The sequence below is a fragment of the Sphaerodactylus townsendi genome, linkage group LG13, assembly GCF_021028975.2.
Source record: "Sphaerodactylus townsendi isolate TG3544 linkage group LG13, MPM_Stown_v2.3, whole genome shotgun sequence".
In the NCBI taxonomy this organism is placed as follows: Eukaryota; Metazoa; Chordata; class Lepidosauria; order Squamata; family Sphaerodactylidae; genus Sphaerodactylus; species Sphaerodactylus townsendi.
The window spans coordinates 7,464,486-7,480,229 of record NC_059437.1 but is presented as its reverse complement, the minus strand read 5'-3'; positions in this window follow the sequence as shown (position 1 = coordinate 7,480,229).

Here is a 15,744-nt window from a genome sequence, read left to right as displayed (position 1 = left end):
GCTGCCAGCTGTTAGAAAAGAAGAAGAAGAAGAAGAGTTTGGATTTATATCCCCCCTTTCTCTCCTGTAGGAGTCTCAAAGGGGCTTACAATCTCCTTGCCCTTCCCCCCTCACAACAAACACCCTGTGAGGTGAGTGGGGCTGAGAGAGCTCCGAAAAGCTGTGACTAGCCCAAGGTCTCCCAGCTGGCATGTGTGGGAGTGCACAGGCTAATCTGAATTCCCCAGATAAGCCTCCACAGCTCAGGCGGCAGAGCTGGGAATCAAACCCGGTTCCTCCAGATTAGATACACGAGCTCTTAACCTCCTACGCCACTGCTGCTCCTAATGAAGCCTAATTTGAATGGAATGTCTATACAGTTTCTGGAGGGAGGAGGCTGTTCACTCAGAATGTTTCCCTCTGGAACTAGCCCCTCCCCTCCCGAACTTCTTCAACTCTTTTTCCTCTTCAAGATGTCAACTGCCTTTTTCTGTTTAATGTTTTCGTGTTGCTTTCTGTGATGTTGTGCTGAAGTAAAGTTGTTGTTTCTTCAGAAGATATATGGTTTATTCCTCTCTAACAAAAGGGCTATGGGTTCAGAAATACTGAAATGAATTCTTTTCACTAAAAATAATAACCATGGCCACATATTCAAAAGCTTTGAAAGTTTTGGAGTCTTCTGTGCTCATTCTCACCTCAAGGAACTATTTTTGTGGAGATTCAGAATGGAAAATGAGCTTGTGAAAAAGGATCTCTTGGAGACAGTTGAAAAGTCTCCACCAAAAGAAGAAACACAGAAAGCTCAGTGGGAGAAAGAGGACAGAAAGGCAAGGGTTGAGAGTTCTACATTTGTGAGTGACAGTGATTTACATCACATAAGGGATTTTAAAACTGCCAAGGAACTATGGCTGGGTTTGAGAGAAAGATATGAAAGAAACACTCATAATGAAAGACTGTATTTATCTAGAAAGTTGTTTCATTTGAAATTAAGTTAAGTAGGAGATCTAGAGAAACATTTAAGTCAAGTGACAGAATTGATGGATCATTTTAGTACTATAGGCAAGAAATTTGATAAAGAAAACAAAGATGATTTCATTTTGCTAAGTCTGCCTGAAAGTTACAATTCTTTGATACATGCTTCAGAGAAGATGAAATTTCTATGAAGTATGTAATGTCACACCTTAAAGAGACAGCTAGAAGAGCAGAGAAGGCAGCAGAGGGTGAATCACAAGCACTTTCTATACAAAAGACTGAGAAGTATAATTTTAAAATGAATTCTACTTTATAAAATATAAACAAGAGGCTTGAAATTGTTTTACTTGTGGCAAGTTTGGTCACTTTTCTAAAGTTTATTTAAAACAAAGTGGAACTGACAAAGAAAGGCTAAAGGGTTGCAGCAGAAGGCATGTTAAAAGTGTTTTATTGTCCATCAGAACAACATAGCAATCTCAAGTCACAGAAATATTAATAATAGTAACAAAGTTGCCTCTTCTAATTGGTTAATTGATTTGGGGGCTTCAATGCACATAGCCTGTAATTCTGAATTTTTCACATAGTTAAAATTTGACAGAGACAGTTAAAATTACAAATGGTAACAAACTTTCTGTTTAAGGCAAAGGATCAGGATTGCTTAAAGGTGCTGCAGGAGGAAGACTGGTTTACAATTATGTGCAAAACATGGTTTATTTGCCAGAATGAACAGATAATTTGCTCAGTGTCAGCTTTCACCAAGTGGGATTTTGATTTAAATTTTAATCAAAACAGATGTGTAAATAACAGAAATTGAGTTTTCTATGCAAAGTTTTGAAAATAATGGTGTGAAGAAAGAGTGTGAAGAAAAAATAAATATATTCAAGAGTAATTTGAGTACAAGCTGTATCCACCTGTAGTATAAAAGACCTGGGCATAGAGTCTTCACAATTATAACAGACCTACAGAAGAAATGTCTGGTGAAAGGGATGGACATTAAATCTTGCAAGATTGATATAAACAGAGAAACATGTGAAAGTTATCTCTTGAGAAAAGGAACAAGGCCTTCTATTTCCAAAAAAGCTCACAGAAGTTCAATGAAGACTTTGCAACTTATTCATTCAGATATATACGGTCCAATTCAATCAATGACTTGTGAACATAATAAATATATATTAACATTTATTGATGACTTTTCCAGATACTGCATAACTTATCTTTTAAAGGACAAAGTGGAAACTGCAGAGAAATTGAAGAATTTTGTTGCAAGTGTTGAACATCAATTTGGGAAGTCTCAAGAAATACTTACTGATAATGGTGGTGAGTACATGTCACTTCACATTAAACATTACATAGACCAGAAAGTAATAAAACACTTGCACACACTATATATGTAGCCCAGAAGAAAATGGAGTAGTAGAAAGAAAAATGTATTCTTTAATAGAGATGGTTAGATGTAAGTTGACAGATTCTAAATTACTGAACTAATACTGGGATGGGGTGGTAATGACAGCAACTTATTTGCAGAACAGACAGCCAACACAAAACTACAAGCAAAATAGCATTTGAACTTTGGTTTGAAAGAATACCAAATATTTATTACATTAGGACATTTGGATCAAAAGTTTTTGCATATGTGCCGCAACAGAAATATTCCACACTTAACAATAGGACTGAGTTACACGTAATGATTAGATATGAAAAGGGATGAAAAGATTATAGAATTCCCAATCCAAAGACAGGAGAAGTGAAAGTAAAAAAATATTGTGCATTTTGAAGGAGAGGAATCTTGCGTGTATTATTTATCAAGAAAGGTCATAAAAAGAAACATAGGCCCTTTCCGCACGGGCCATAAACGGTGGCTTGGGGAAAGCAAAAACGCTGTCCCCAGGCCGCCGTTCACACAGGGGGCGCAGCTGCGTCGCAGCCGCACTGCCCTTGCGCCGGCCGTCGTCCCGACGCCGGCGTTTTCCCAGTGCGCTTCAAAGCGCACTTGTTGAGGAAACGCCAGCTGGAAGCCGCTGCCGCTTCCCCCCTCCCTCCCTGTACTTACCTTGTCCCCGGGCCTCCAGCGCGTCGCCGAGGCCTGGGGACAAGCCCCCCTGCCCCTGCGCCACTGGAGCAGGCGTGCAGGGCCAGGGGTGTGTGTCCCCAGGCCTCGGCGACACGCTGGGTTGGCTGGGCGCCAGCGCTCTACGGCGCCGGCTGCCCGGCTCTTTCTAGGACTGTCCATGCTGAAGTAAAAGGATGTAATACATGGCTAACTGAAGATGATCAACTGAAAAGGACTTCAGAAATTGAAAAAGCAGAGATTATAAATCCAAATACAGATAATTTGCAAGCAGAAGGAGAAACAGAGTCAGAAGAGGAATTGTGTGTGATGGCATGACTGAACAAGCAGAAGTTTTCATTACATGCTCATCTTGAATTAACAACCAGAAGAGCGACTATCATATATTGCAAGTTTAGTGTCTAGTTATGAACCTTCCACAAGGAAGAAAATTGGTGGACTTCCTGCAAAAGAAGCTGCCAAGTGGATAGAAGCAACCAAGGAAGAAATTGAAGCATTGAAGAAAAATAATACTTGGTTGGACTCTACCTAGTTGTCAAAGGCTAAAAAGACTCTAGGTTGAAAATAGGTGTTTATCTGTAGGCCTGATACTGCAGCTGCAGTTAGTACACGATGTAGAAAGGTCAGTTCACTACCAAAAAGGACTGGACTGCATTGAAAAGGGTTGTGAGATACATAAAAGGGACAATTGATCTTAAATTAAAGTTGACAGCAACAAGTGATGTCAAGCTGGTAGGCTACACTGACGCAGATTGGGCTGTTCGCTGGTGACAGAACAGATTGTAAAACCACTAGTGGGGTTGAGTTCCTGTAAGGGAGTGGAGCTGTCAGTTGGATCAGTTGCAAACAAAATTCACTTGGCTATTCTTCCAGAGGCAGAGTATGTTTCTGCTTTAGAGGCATGCAAGGAAGTACTGTGGCTTGCTCAGATTTTGGAAGATGTAGGAATGCCGCAAACAAATTCCATTCTACTTACGGAAGACAGAGTTGTTTAAAATTGATGGAGTCAGAAAAAAAATGCACATACAAAACACATAGGCATCAGATGCCATGCTATAAGAGACTTGAACCAGAGGGAGTTTATCAAGATGCAGTGTTGTTCAACAATGGAAATTACAGCTGATATTTTGTCAAAGCCTCTTCCAAGAGACAGTTTTGAAAAACTGCAAATGATGTTAAATTTGGTTAATTCAAATTAGGCTCAGTGAGAAGGTGATAGAAAAATCAATGAAGTCTAATTTGAATAGAATCTCTACAGTTTCTGGAGGGAGGAGTTATTTACTTAGAACTGTTCCCTCCAGAAGTAGCACCTCCCCTCTTGTGCCTCTTCAACTTTTTTCCTCTTTAAGAACATAAGAACATAAGAACATAAGAACTAGCCTGCTGGATCAGACCAGAGTCCATCTAGTCCAGCATTCTGCTACTCGCAGTGGCCCACCAGGTGCCTTTGGGAGCTCACATGCAGGAGGTGAAAGCAATGGCCTTAAGAACATAAGAAAGAGCCTGCTGGATCAGACCAGAGTCCATCTAGTCCAGCACTCTGCTACTCGCAGTGGCCCACCAGGTGCCTTTGGGAGCTCACATTGCAGGAAAGGTGAAAGCAATGGCCTTAAGAAGATAAGAAAGAGCCTGCTGGATGAGAGCAGAGTCCATCTAGTCCAGCATTCTGCTACTCGCAGTGGCCCACCAGGTGCCTTTGGGAGCTCACATGCAGGATGTGAAAGCAATGGCCTTCTGCTGCTGCTGCTCCTGAGCACCTGGTCTGCTAAGGCATTAGCAATCTGAGATCAAGGAGGATCAAGATTGGTAGCCATAGATCGACTTCTCCTCCATAAATCTGTCCAAGCCCTTTTTAAAGCTATCCAGGTTAGTGGCCATCACCCCCTCCTGTGGCAGCATTTAAGATGTTAACTTCCTTTTTCTGTTTACTGTTTTTGATGATGGTTCTGTAATGTTGTACTGAGGTAAAGTTGTTCTTTCTTCAGAAGAAATACTGTTTACCCCTTTTGGACACCATCTCCCTGGGGTGGGGCAGGGAATCCTCTGCTCCCATGCCCCGTTTCCCACTAGCACTCAGAGCAGTGGCAGAAAAAAAAATGAAATTAGAGAATACCTGTTGTACCAGGTGTGACACAACTTCCAGGACAACCATCATGCCTCTTTATGAATTGCCAGAAACTGGTTTGGAGGTTTTAATAAAAGTTGTTGCCTAATAAAAGTTGTTGTTGTGATTGCCAGAAACTATATGGTTTTACCACAGAGTTTCCATTGATTCCTAGGCCGCTTCTGCACGGCCCCGCTGGGGGTCGGGTCGGCGTACGTGACGCTGATCCAACCCCCTGGGACCGTTCGTGCAAACGGTCCCGGTAACGACCGGGAAGACAGTGCCGCGCTGCGCCATTGCCCGATCGACTTACTGTCCCTGCAACCGTTCGATGCATCGCCGAGGCCAGGAGACATGCCCCCCTGCCCTGCGCGACTACTCCAGAGTCGCAGGGCGGGGGGGGCATGTCCCCTGGCCTCGGCAACGTGCTGGACGGTTGCAGGGATGTAAGTCGATTGGGCAAGGGGGGAGGGATGGTGCCTTCCAGCCGCTGCCGTTCGCACGTTTTTCAAAAACGTCGCTCGGGGAGTGAGGTGGGAAAATGGCAGCTTCGCGCCGCTGGGGAGGAGTTGAGGGTGGCACGGCTGCGAAGCAGCTGCACCCCCCATGCGAACAACTCCCTTGGGACAGTGTTTTTGCCGTCTTCAGGGCACTGTAGAAGGCCCATACGGAAAGGTCCCTAGAGAGCATGAGGTCATTTCTGGGGTTTCTAGAAGTGATTGTAAACTGTCACTGGGGGAACTCCTCAAGTCTCCACCACTCCAATCTCCCATTGGTTGACAGGGCAAACAGTTGAAGTGGCAACACATCATTGTAATAATAAATAAGAGTCTGGAATAGTTCCAGTTCAGGTTTTGCTTAAGGCTCTGGGTAAGTGGGCTAGGCAAGCTGATATGGAGAATTCCAGGGGGCCTTCAGTACCTTTCTTTGTTCCAAATGAATAAAGATGTCAGTTATTGTCAGGATATTGAAAATTGCAAGGTGGTCATATGCTGGTCTAGAATGACTGGAATGTAACAGTCAGCAGAATTGTAAAGGTCGGAGCCTCTCTGTCTGGGTCTGCAGTGATTGGCATGTAACAGTCAGCTTAAGAATTCAAAGAGTCGGAGCTCTCTCTGTCTGGGTCTGCAGTGATTGGCATGTGAGAGTGAGCAGAAGTGAAAAGGTCACGGGCCAGGATGGTTAGATCATCTAGCTAATGAGTTGGTGGGCAAGAGGATATAAGGAGACTGCAGACCCAATTCAGTACCTCGCCTTCACCTGCAGGTTCGGGCTCAGATTGTTGTCAGAGTGGATAGTTATTGTTATTTTTGTTCCTTTGAGAAACAAGAGATAAAGTATTCCTGTTGGAACTAAATCTACTGTCTGAGTGTTTCTTTTTCTTATACTGCAAGCAGTTACCTCCTGTTCTAGCAAGGGTGAGTTGGCACCTAGTCCTTCCAGCTGTGCATCTGGTAGCCAACAAAGAGATTTGGTTATGGGCCCAGTATCCCTAAATCCACTTGGAAATTGCTAGAGAGTGTCGAGGCAGTGATTAATGACCACGATGACATCCACCATGTGCAGTTTGCCTTTTGAGCGGCTGACTGCAGGGAACTAATACTCAGCATGGAGTGTGGAAAATGGCAGAGCTTTCTCATACGTGAAGATTTATGGGCTGTAGTCGAGACCCCACCGAACCCAGGCACAGCAGCAGAGCAGAGGGCAGATGCCGTGAGCCAAAGGCGTCCCATAATGTTGGCTGTGGAAAACTCCCAGCCCTTCATCTATCCTACGGGCTGCTGAGAAGGCTTCCTGACTGCTGGAAAGGTGTTGGAAGGACCTGTACCAGACGCACTTGAACTGCTGGTTCCAAAGGCAATCTTGACCAGACGTTTATACAATTTGGAAGCTGAGAAAGGAGGAGGTGAAAATGTGGCCAACCATGTCCAACAGCTTGGCCGCATTACACTGATATTCGGTCGAGGCTGGAAGCACAGAGTGCATGACTTTCACTGAACAGCATGGGGCCCATATATTGTACTACTCTTCCCTAGATGACAGCTGGGACAATTTTGTCTATAAGTATGCAGAGCATAAAGGAAGATGATTTGACTCTAGACTATGTGACTGCACGGCTTCTGGAGCTCCAGAGCTCTAACAAAGAGGAGTTTTGCCTTTAATGAAGCCACAGCCAGAGAAGCCTGCTGTTTCCAAGAGGCAAAAGTGAAACCCAGCTTTCCCTGAACTGTCCAAGGGTCATATGCAGTTAAAGGCGTTGTTTTTCCGCTTTTGTGGCTCTACTTCAATCATCTTCCTCCGGAGAAATTGCCCACAGAAGGGGAGAAGAAGGGGGGCCAGCTAAAAAGGACAACGGGGAAGAGGAAAGAAGGAGTAATTCACTACTTGACGGGCATTGCTGAGAACGCCGTATGTCCAGAGAAACCAACTCCATCTGGCTCTTGGACTCTACTGCCTGCTCAGAGCATGTCGTAGCGTAATGCTCATCACCTATTGACTGAGGAGTCCAAGGCAGAAGTGTGAAGCATGTCGAAAGCTTGGCCGATGGATCACCAGCTGCTGTTACGCTGCAAGGAACTGCCCACTACATACCATGCCTGAGGTAAAAAGTTGCAAAATGCTGTTGTGTGTCCTCTCTGGACTGGATTTCTTGTTTTGTTGAAGTCGTCTCCCAAGTTTAGCTGGAACAAAGGGTACAAAACATATTATTTGATAGACAGGGTTGTACAGTATGGCGCAGAATGATGACATAGAAAGTGTGCAAAAGGTACACTCTGCGACAAAGATGTATGTTATGACTTCGATAAAGGGCAAAATGAAAATGTAATGAATGTTTCAAGTCTAGCTAATATGTTTCCTATGCATGATGATTGTGTGTGCACTATCTTCACAGAGTCCTAGGACATGCAAGTTTTGCCACCATCAAGCAGTTGGCAAAAAAGTATGTGGATTTGAGTGTAAAAAGCCTTTGCAAAGCATTTTCCTAGACTGTCTCTCAGTCTGTAGTGGGAGTTAAAGGTGAAAATCCTATCCAATCCCCAAAAGAGCTACAGACAAATGGAAGAGACCATTTTGAACATACTGGTCCATGCAGACTTAGCTGGTCTCTTTTCCAATCAAAGCGAAGGGTTGCACGATATATATTTCTGCTGATTGATGATTATAGCAGATATTCTTACTGCTTGCTGTTGGGGAAATCTAAGGACGAAGCCTTTACAAGGTTTAAGGAATGGGTCTCTAATGATTGAGCGGAGGTTCCCTCACCAAAGGTGGCTTGCCTGCAATCCTGACAGAAGCCCGGTGAGAGTTCATGGGGAACAAATTCCAGAAACATGGCTGACACAGAAAGGTATTAGCCACAGGAGAACAAATCCGTTCAGCCCCGGGCTGCTGAAAATACCACCAAGAGCGTGGCTGAGAGGAGAGACTAAGAGCATTCTTCAAACAATCTTGGCGGGATTGCATGATAAATGATGCCAAGGTTCCATTCCATTTCTTGGGGAGAGGCTGTCTTAGCTGCCACACATGTAATAAACAGGTTGTGGAGTTCAAAGTATCAATGAAACACCATTTTTTCAGGAATGTTTGCTGGCAAAAGGCCCTTCCCTGAAACACCTTAGAATATTTGGGAGTTTTGCTAACGTCCTCATTCCCAGACAGCAACGGAAAAAAAAAAAGGACGGACAAAAGAAATGGCAGAGACGCTGCGTTTTTGTAGGATATCGCCCAGAATACCAAAAGGCTATATATATATAGATTTTCATTGGGTCATGGAAGAATTAAGCTATCTCAACGCCCAGTGCCAACTTTGAAAAGCATACAGGTTGGGAACATGTGCATCAAAACTCTGAAGTGTTCTTACCACCAGTGAAGTCATGACACAGTACCTAAGTGGTTAGCGGCACACAACCCCCTCTTACTCCCTGTTCAAGGTCACACATCTGCTCCGAGCCTTAAGCAACAAACAGAACAGTGATAGTGATCGAGGAAGGAAATAGGCCAGGGAGAGGAGGGGGCTGAGCAAACTGGAGAAATAAGCTATATACTCCACGCATGATCCAGAAAAGAGCAAATAAAAGGCATAGCTACCACCAAAAAGGTTTATGGTACAAGAAGTGGAGAAGTGTGCCAATTAGGGACAAGGTGAACCACAAGGTTTCCATGAAGTATGTTAGAAATGTCCACCTGAGGAACAGGAAAAAATGGAGATCAGGCTATATGGACAATGAGTTTGAATCCTTGGTAAAACTTAAAAGTGCTAAGCTTAACATTGTTGATAAAACCTGGTACTGATAAAGCCCGATCCATAGAGTGCAAGATGGGTATACAGGCGTAAACCTATATGCCCGATGGGACTGCTGCAAATATAAAGCAAGATTGAGTCAGCGACAAAGGCTTCTCTTTCAAACAAAAGCTTTGACAGTTATGATCAGACTTTATGCACCCACTGCAAAGGCAGAATCCATGAGATTAGTGGAATTGCTCTTGGCTGAGCAAAGAGAACTTTAAAAAATGAGGAGCACTTTTGATTTTGAAACAGCTCTATTTTAAATGCAGATTTCCAGCAAGAGACCATATACATGAAGAGCAAAGCAATCGCAGGTTATGAGCATGAACAAGTTGATAAAGTTTTATAAAGCTCAACAAAGCTTTGTACGGGCTAGAAACAGTCAGCCAGATGTTGGAACATCAAGGTGCATACACAAGAAGCATTATATGTGAAATGAGAGAATTTGACCAAAGTGTGGCCGATTCACCTGTATATATACCATAGAGGTACTGGTGATGAATGTATCATTTTGATGATTTATGTTGATGATCTCTGTGTAGTTTGCAAAACAGACAAGCCAAATCAAACAACTTTACACTGAGTTGAGTATTAAACACTTTAAGCTTTGAAAGACTTGGGGTATCTAAAAGAAGCAATACCTGGGTATTCAAGTCAGTTAAGAAATCTGAAGAAGAGGGATGTGTTTCCTGACACTTCAAAAAACAAAAGATAGAGGGTGTCATACAAAAAAGCTTTGGTCTGCAAGATGCCAAAGTGGCACAAACCCCAATGGTGGCTGATTTCCTTTTGTAAGCAAGATAACAGCAAAGCATTTTGAAAGGCAGAGACCTATATATACCGTTCCTTAATTGGCAGCCTGCTGCACATTGCTAACTGGACAAGATCCAGACATTACAGTTTCTTTTGCTGTAGAGTTTATTAAGTAGAACAGTTGCAAAACCTACTTTTAGAGAAAAGACTGGCAGGGGGCTAAAAAAAGAGTAATTTGTTACTGTGAAGGGAACTGCTAATCTATAGGTTTCACGCTTTTCTAACCAAAACAAATAAGGACTTAGTGGAATTGTATCGCGGACAGCTCATTTGCAGAGGACTCAGGATGTAAAGTCAGTGAGTGGTTATTATATGCAATATGGCAGCCATCCGATTTGTTGGAGATCTCGGAAACAAACAACGGTTGCCACTTCAACTGCTGAGGCAGAGTATGCGGCTCTTAATGAGGCATGCAATGAGCTACAATGGGTTATGCAGTTGCTAAAAAGACCTGGGTGAGAAATGTGAACAACCTATAACAGTTTTTGAAGACTCACAGACATGTATAGCCATGGCGAGAACGAAAACCTTAAAAGTCAGTTACTAAACATGTAGCTGTGAAATTCCAAAATGTAAAACAACTGATACAGTCAAAATATGATTAAGTTGCAGTACTGTGAATCATCTGCAAACATAGCCGACATCTTAACAAAGCCATTACCAATACAAAACATAATGACTTGGTGTGTGGGTTGGGGTTAGCAGATGTACAATTGCTTAAGGACTCTGTACAAAGTGAGTGAAATAAGTAACTCTGTGTACTGACTATGTACTAACTATGTAATGAGTGTAAATAATGTGAATGACTTTTGTTTGTAATTATTTTGTTTGTAAATATTATGTAATGAGGCAACATTCCAACCAGATATGAGAAGGGGTGTCAGGATATTGAAAATTGCAAGGTGGTCATATGCTGGTCTAGAATGACTGGAATGTAACAGTCAGCAGAATTGTAAAGGTCGGAGCCTCTCTGTCTGGGTCTGCAGTGATTGGCATGTAACAGTCAGCAGAATTGTAAAGGTCGGAGCCTCTCTGTCTGGGTCTGCAGTGATTGGCATGTAACAGTCAGCAGAAGTGAAAAGGTCACAGGCCAGGATGATTAGATCATCTAGCTAATGATTTGCTGGACAAAACTATATAAGAAGACTGCATACCCAATTCAGTACCTCTCCTTCACCTTCAGGTTCGGGCTCAGATTGTTGTCAGAGTGGATAGTTATTGTTATTTTTGTTCCTTTGAGAAACAAGAGATAAAGTATTCCTGTTGGAACTAAATCTACTGTCTGAGTGTTTCTTTTTCTTATACTGCAAGCAGTTACCTCCTGTTCTAGCAAGGGTGAGTTGGCACCTAGTCCTTCCGCTGTGCACTAGGCCAACAGTTATATCAAGAGCAGGAAGCCAAAGTTCTTTTTGATGGAAAAAAATAAATCCATTGACACAAAACTGTTTAATTTGAAGGAAAAACTAGCAGACATTATGATGGCAGTGATGACACATCCTAGGCCCCTTCCGCACACGCAGAATAATGCATTTTCAAGCCACTTTCACAACTGTTTGCAAGTGGATTTCGCTATTCCGCACAGCTTCAAAGAGCATTGAAAGCAGTTTGAAAGTGCATTATTCTGCATGTGCGGAAGGAGCCCTGGAGTGGGTAGTGATATGAAAGCCTAGCTCCAGCATAACATATCTGCTACCTCCTTAATTCCAACATGTAGGCAGTTGCAAATACATTATTTTTTACTTTTTCTGCAAAGATTATGATCATAATTCCTCTGAGAGTGCCCTACCAGCAATATTTAAGGAGCCCGTAAAACCCCAAACAGCAGATAGCCAAAAGAAACCATTTTGCAAATTAAATATCCCAGTTTGCACTAGAAATCTAACAGTCCCTTGGTATTGTAGAGCATTCATGCTTACACATTTGAATGCTGCACCTTCTGCAGTCTTATCAAGAAGTTATTATAATCTGCCCTATTCAGATAGGCTCCGTCAATGCGGCTTGAAAAAGGTTGACTCTCTATCCCACTTGATTTTGGAATGCCCTCATTATAATTCTGATTGTGATCGATGGATTGCTCCTATTTTAGCTAAGCCACTTTCTATCATAATAACACAGTCCCCTACTTGTTTATGGATAGAGATCCAAGAATCACGCTGGCAGTGGCTAAATCTTTGCTATATTTTCCTTAAAGAAATCAACGCTCTATATTTGCTGCTCAAGAACTTTAGATCAAAGGTGTTTGAAACAAAGGCTCCTTCCGCACACGCAGAATAATGCACTTTCAAACTGCTTTCAGTGCTCTTTGAAGCTGTGCAGAATAGCAAAATCTACTCGCAAACAGTTGTGAAAGTGGAAAGCGGGTCAAAGGCTGATTCCACATGGGCCAAAAACAGTGGTGTGAAAACGGTGTGAAAACGGTGTAAAAGGGTTTTAAACAGTGTAAAAGGGTTTTAAACAGTGTAAAAGGGTTTATACCGTTTTCACACTGTTTTCACACTGCTGTTTTTGGCCCATGCGGAATCAGCCATTGGAAAGAAAGAAAAAAAATAAACAAAATAAATCTCAGTCAAGTATTATTAAGCATCAGGCACCTCTTTTGACCCAGAGGGATCTGCATTTACGCGACACAATCCTCACTCTATTCCTGAGATACGGCAGCATCTTAAATGTTGCTGCATTTGACAAAAGACTAAAAAAGTCTATTAGACTGTTCTGCCTTAACGAAGGGGCTCTAATCTAGGAAAACTTGTGACATCCTGATACAAGATCCATGTGGTGGCCACAACATTACCACCTTGGCATAGGGATTTTTTTCATTTTTTTTTTCATTTCAATTATATTTGTATCCACCCTATCCCCGAAGGGCTCAGAGCGGCTAACCACATGATAAACAATACATTTCAACAATATAGCAATAACAATCAGTAACAGTAATAAAATACATAAGACTAAATAGAACCAATTTCAGATGGCGACTAAGCCTTTCAGGCTATACAAGTTATAAGAAAAAAACAGCAGCATTAACAGACAATTCAGGTATCAACTAAATCCATACAATAAATGCCTGAAGATTTAATGGTGGAGCCAGGGGAGAACATTTTACCTCAGCAGGGTAAAATGCCATAGAGTCCACCCTTTTGCAGCAGCCATTTTTCCCCATGGGAACTGATCTCTGTAGTCTGGAGTTTAGTTGTAATTCTGGGAGATCTCTAGGACCCTTGTGGAGGTGGAAACCCTAGGTGGTCATGGAGACGTAGGCCCTTTCCGCACGGGCCTAATACGGCACCTTGGGGATAGCAAAAATGCCGTCCCCAGGGAGCTGCTTCGCAGCCGCGCCGCCCAAGCGGTGCGAAGCTGCTGTTTTCCTACCTCGCTTCCCGAGCGAGGATTATGGAAAACGGTGGCTTCGAGCCGCTGCTGTGCAAACGGCAGCTGCTCGAAGGCGCCTTCCCTCCCCCCATGTCCGGTCAACCTACCTGCTCTGCGGCCCTCCGGCGCGTAGCCAAGGCCTGGGGACACGCCCCCTCTGCCCTGCGACTCCGGCGCGGTTGCACAGGGCAGGGGGGCATGTCCCCTGGCCTCGGCAACATGCCGGAGGGCCGCAGAGCAGGTAGGTCGACCGGACGACGGCGTAGCGCAGCGCCGTTGTCCCGGTAGGTTCTGGGACCGTTCATGCAAACGGTCCCAGAGGGGTTGGGTCGGCGTCATGTACACCGACCCAACCCCTACTGTGGCCATGTGGAAACGGCCTCTATTACATGCAAGTGGATAATTTAGGAGGCTGAGGTTTGAATTTGAAAGTCCTTGGTTCAGAGATTGCTTCCAGTCATGCATCAATTCTTCATAGTACAAATAAGATGTCCTGTGGATGGGGGAAAAATGTGTCTTGGGAAGGAAGTCTGCACAGCTTTTCCCCTGAGACATCCTCAGGATGTTTTATTTCTGCTCAAGCTGTCTTATTTTGACATCACTGAAATGTGGACTTTTTTTCCCAGAAGTCATCTTCAAGATGTCTCCTCTTGCTGTGTAGAGCTGAGGAGGTGAGGAGACATCTCATTTTCCCCAATGGACAGTTAAAGCCTCCTGTCAGTTTCCTCCGTTTTGTGCTGCAAGGACTCTGTACGTGTGCAGCTGTTTGGTGACGGTTACCCTGGAGGTTTGGTCTTCGGGCTCCAATCCTGGGCACCTTTTCACCCTGAAAAGTACATGGGTGTACTCTGCTCGTCTTGCCAATTCTGCAATATACAGTTTCCCTGTTTTTTTTTATTTTTGATGAGCTGCCTTCAAAGAATCACAGCTGAAGACAGCCCATGTCTTCATGTCTTCAAAAACAACTCATCAAACGTTTTAAAAAGGAGGAAACTATATATTGCCAGAATAGGCAGGACGAGCAGACTGCAATCATGTACTTTTCAGGTTGAAAAGGCACTCAAGTTCGGAGCCTGCAGCAAATGTCTAGGGTAACCTTCACCAAATAAATGCATGCGTAGAGAATCCCTGTAACACAAAATGTTGGGTGCCAGTGGTGGAGGAAACTGACAAGAGGCTTTAGCAGTTGGATGGGGGGAAAGCCTTTAGCAGTTGGATGGGGGGGAGCAGCAGTGGCGTAGGAGGTTAAGAGCTTGTGTATCTAATCTGGAGGAACCGGGTTTGATTCCTAGCTCTGCCGCCTGAGCTGTGGAGGCTTATCTGGGGAATTCAGATTAGCCTGTACACTCCCACACACGCCAGCTGGGTGACCTTGGGCTAGTCACAGCTCTTCAGAGCTCTCTCAGCCCCACCCACCTCACAGGGTGTTTGTTGTGAGGGGGGAAGGGCAAGGAGATTGTAAGCCCCTTTGAGTCTCCTGCAGGAGAGAAAGGGGGGATATAAATCCAAACTCCTCTTCTTCTTCTCTTCTTTCTCCTCTGATGCCTTTTTTGTCTGCACTGTCGGAACAAAAAATGAGGAGGCAGCTTTTTTAAAGACCTCTTCAGGACATCTTTATTTGTGCTGTGCAGAATGGGCCTCTGTGTGTGGCAATGCACTGTTTCATTTACTTTGTTGCATCCCTCATGTAATTGAGCCCTAGTTACACTCAATGCCCCTCTCAAAATTCCTCTCAGGATTTGAAAGAATTTGACCAAACAAAAAATTAGGTATTGACTTTTTTAAAAAATAACATCCCCAGAATGTCTTATTTGTGCGGTGCATAATCAACCATGGACTCACTAGCTTGTATGAGGCTAGGAATGAATATTTTAAGGCTCATCTCCCTGCCAACCATCAGATCTGCAATATGCTGATAATAGTACCTGCCATGGCTAGCCCAACCCAGGTCAGCCCTGGTCAGCATTTGGATAGGAACCCACCCAGAAAACCCAGGGTTACTGTGCAGTGGCAAACCACCTTTGAACATCTCTTGCCTTCAAAACCTTATGGGGTTGCCTTAAGTCAGTTGTGACTTAATGACAGTTTCTTCCATCATCAGTTCAGACATGCCTTCAAAGGATCCCAAGAATGTGTACACTTTTAATCATT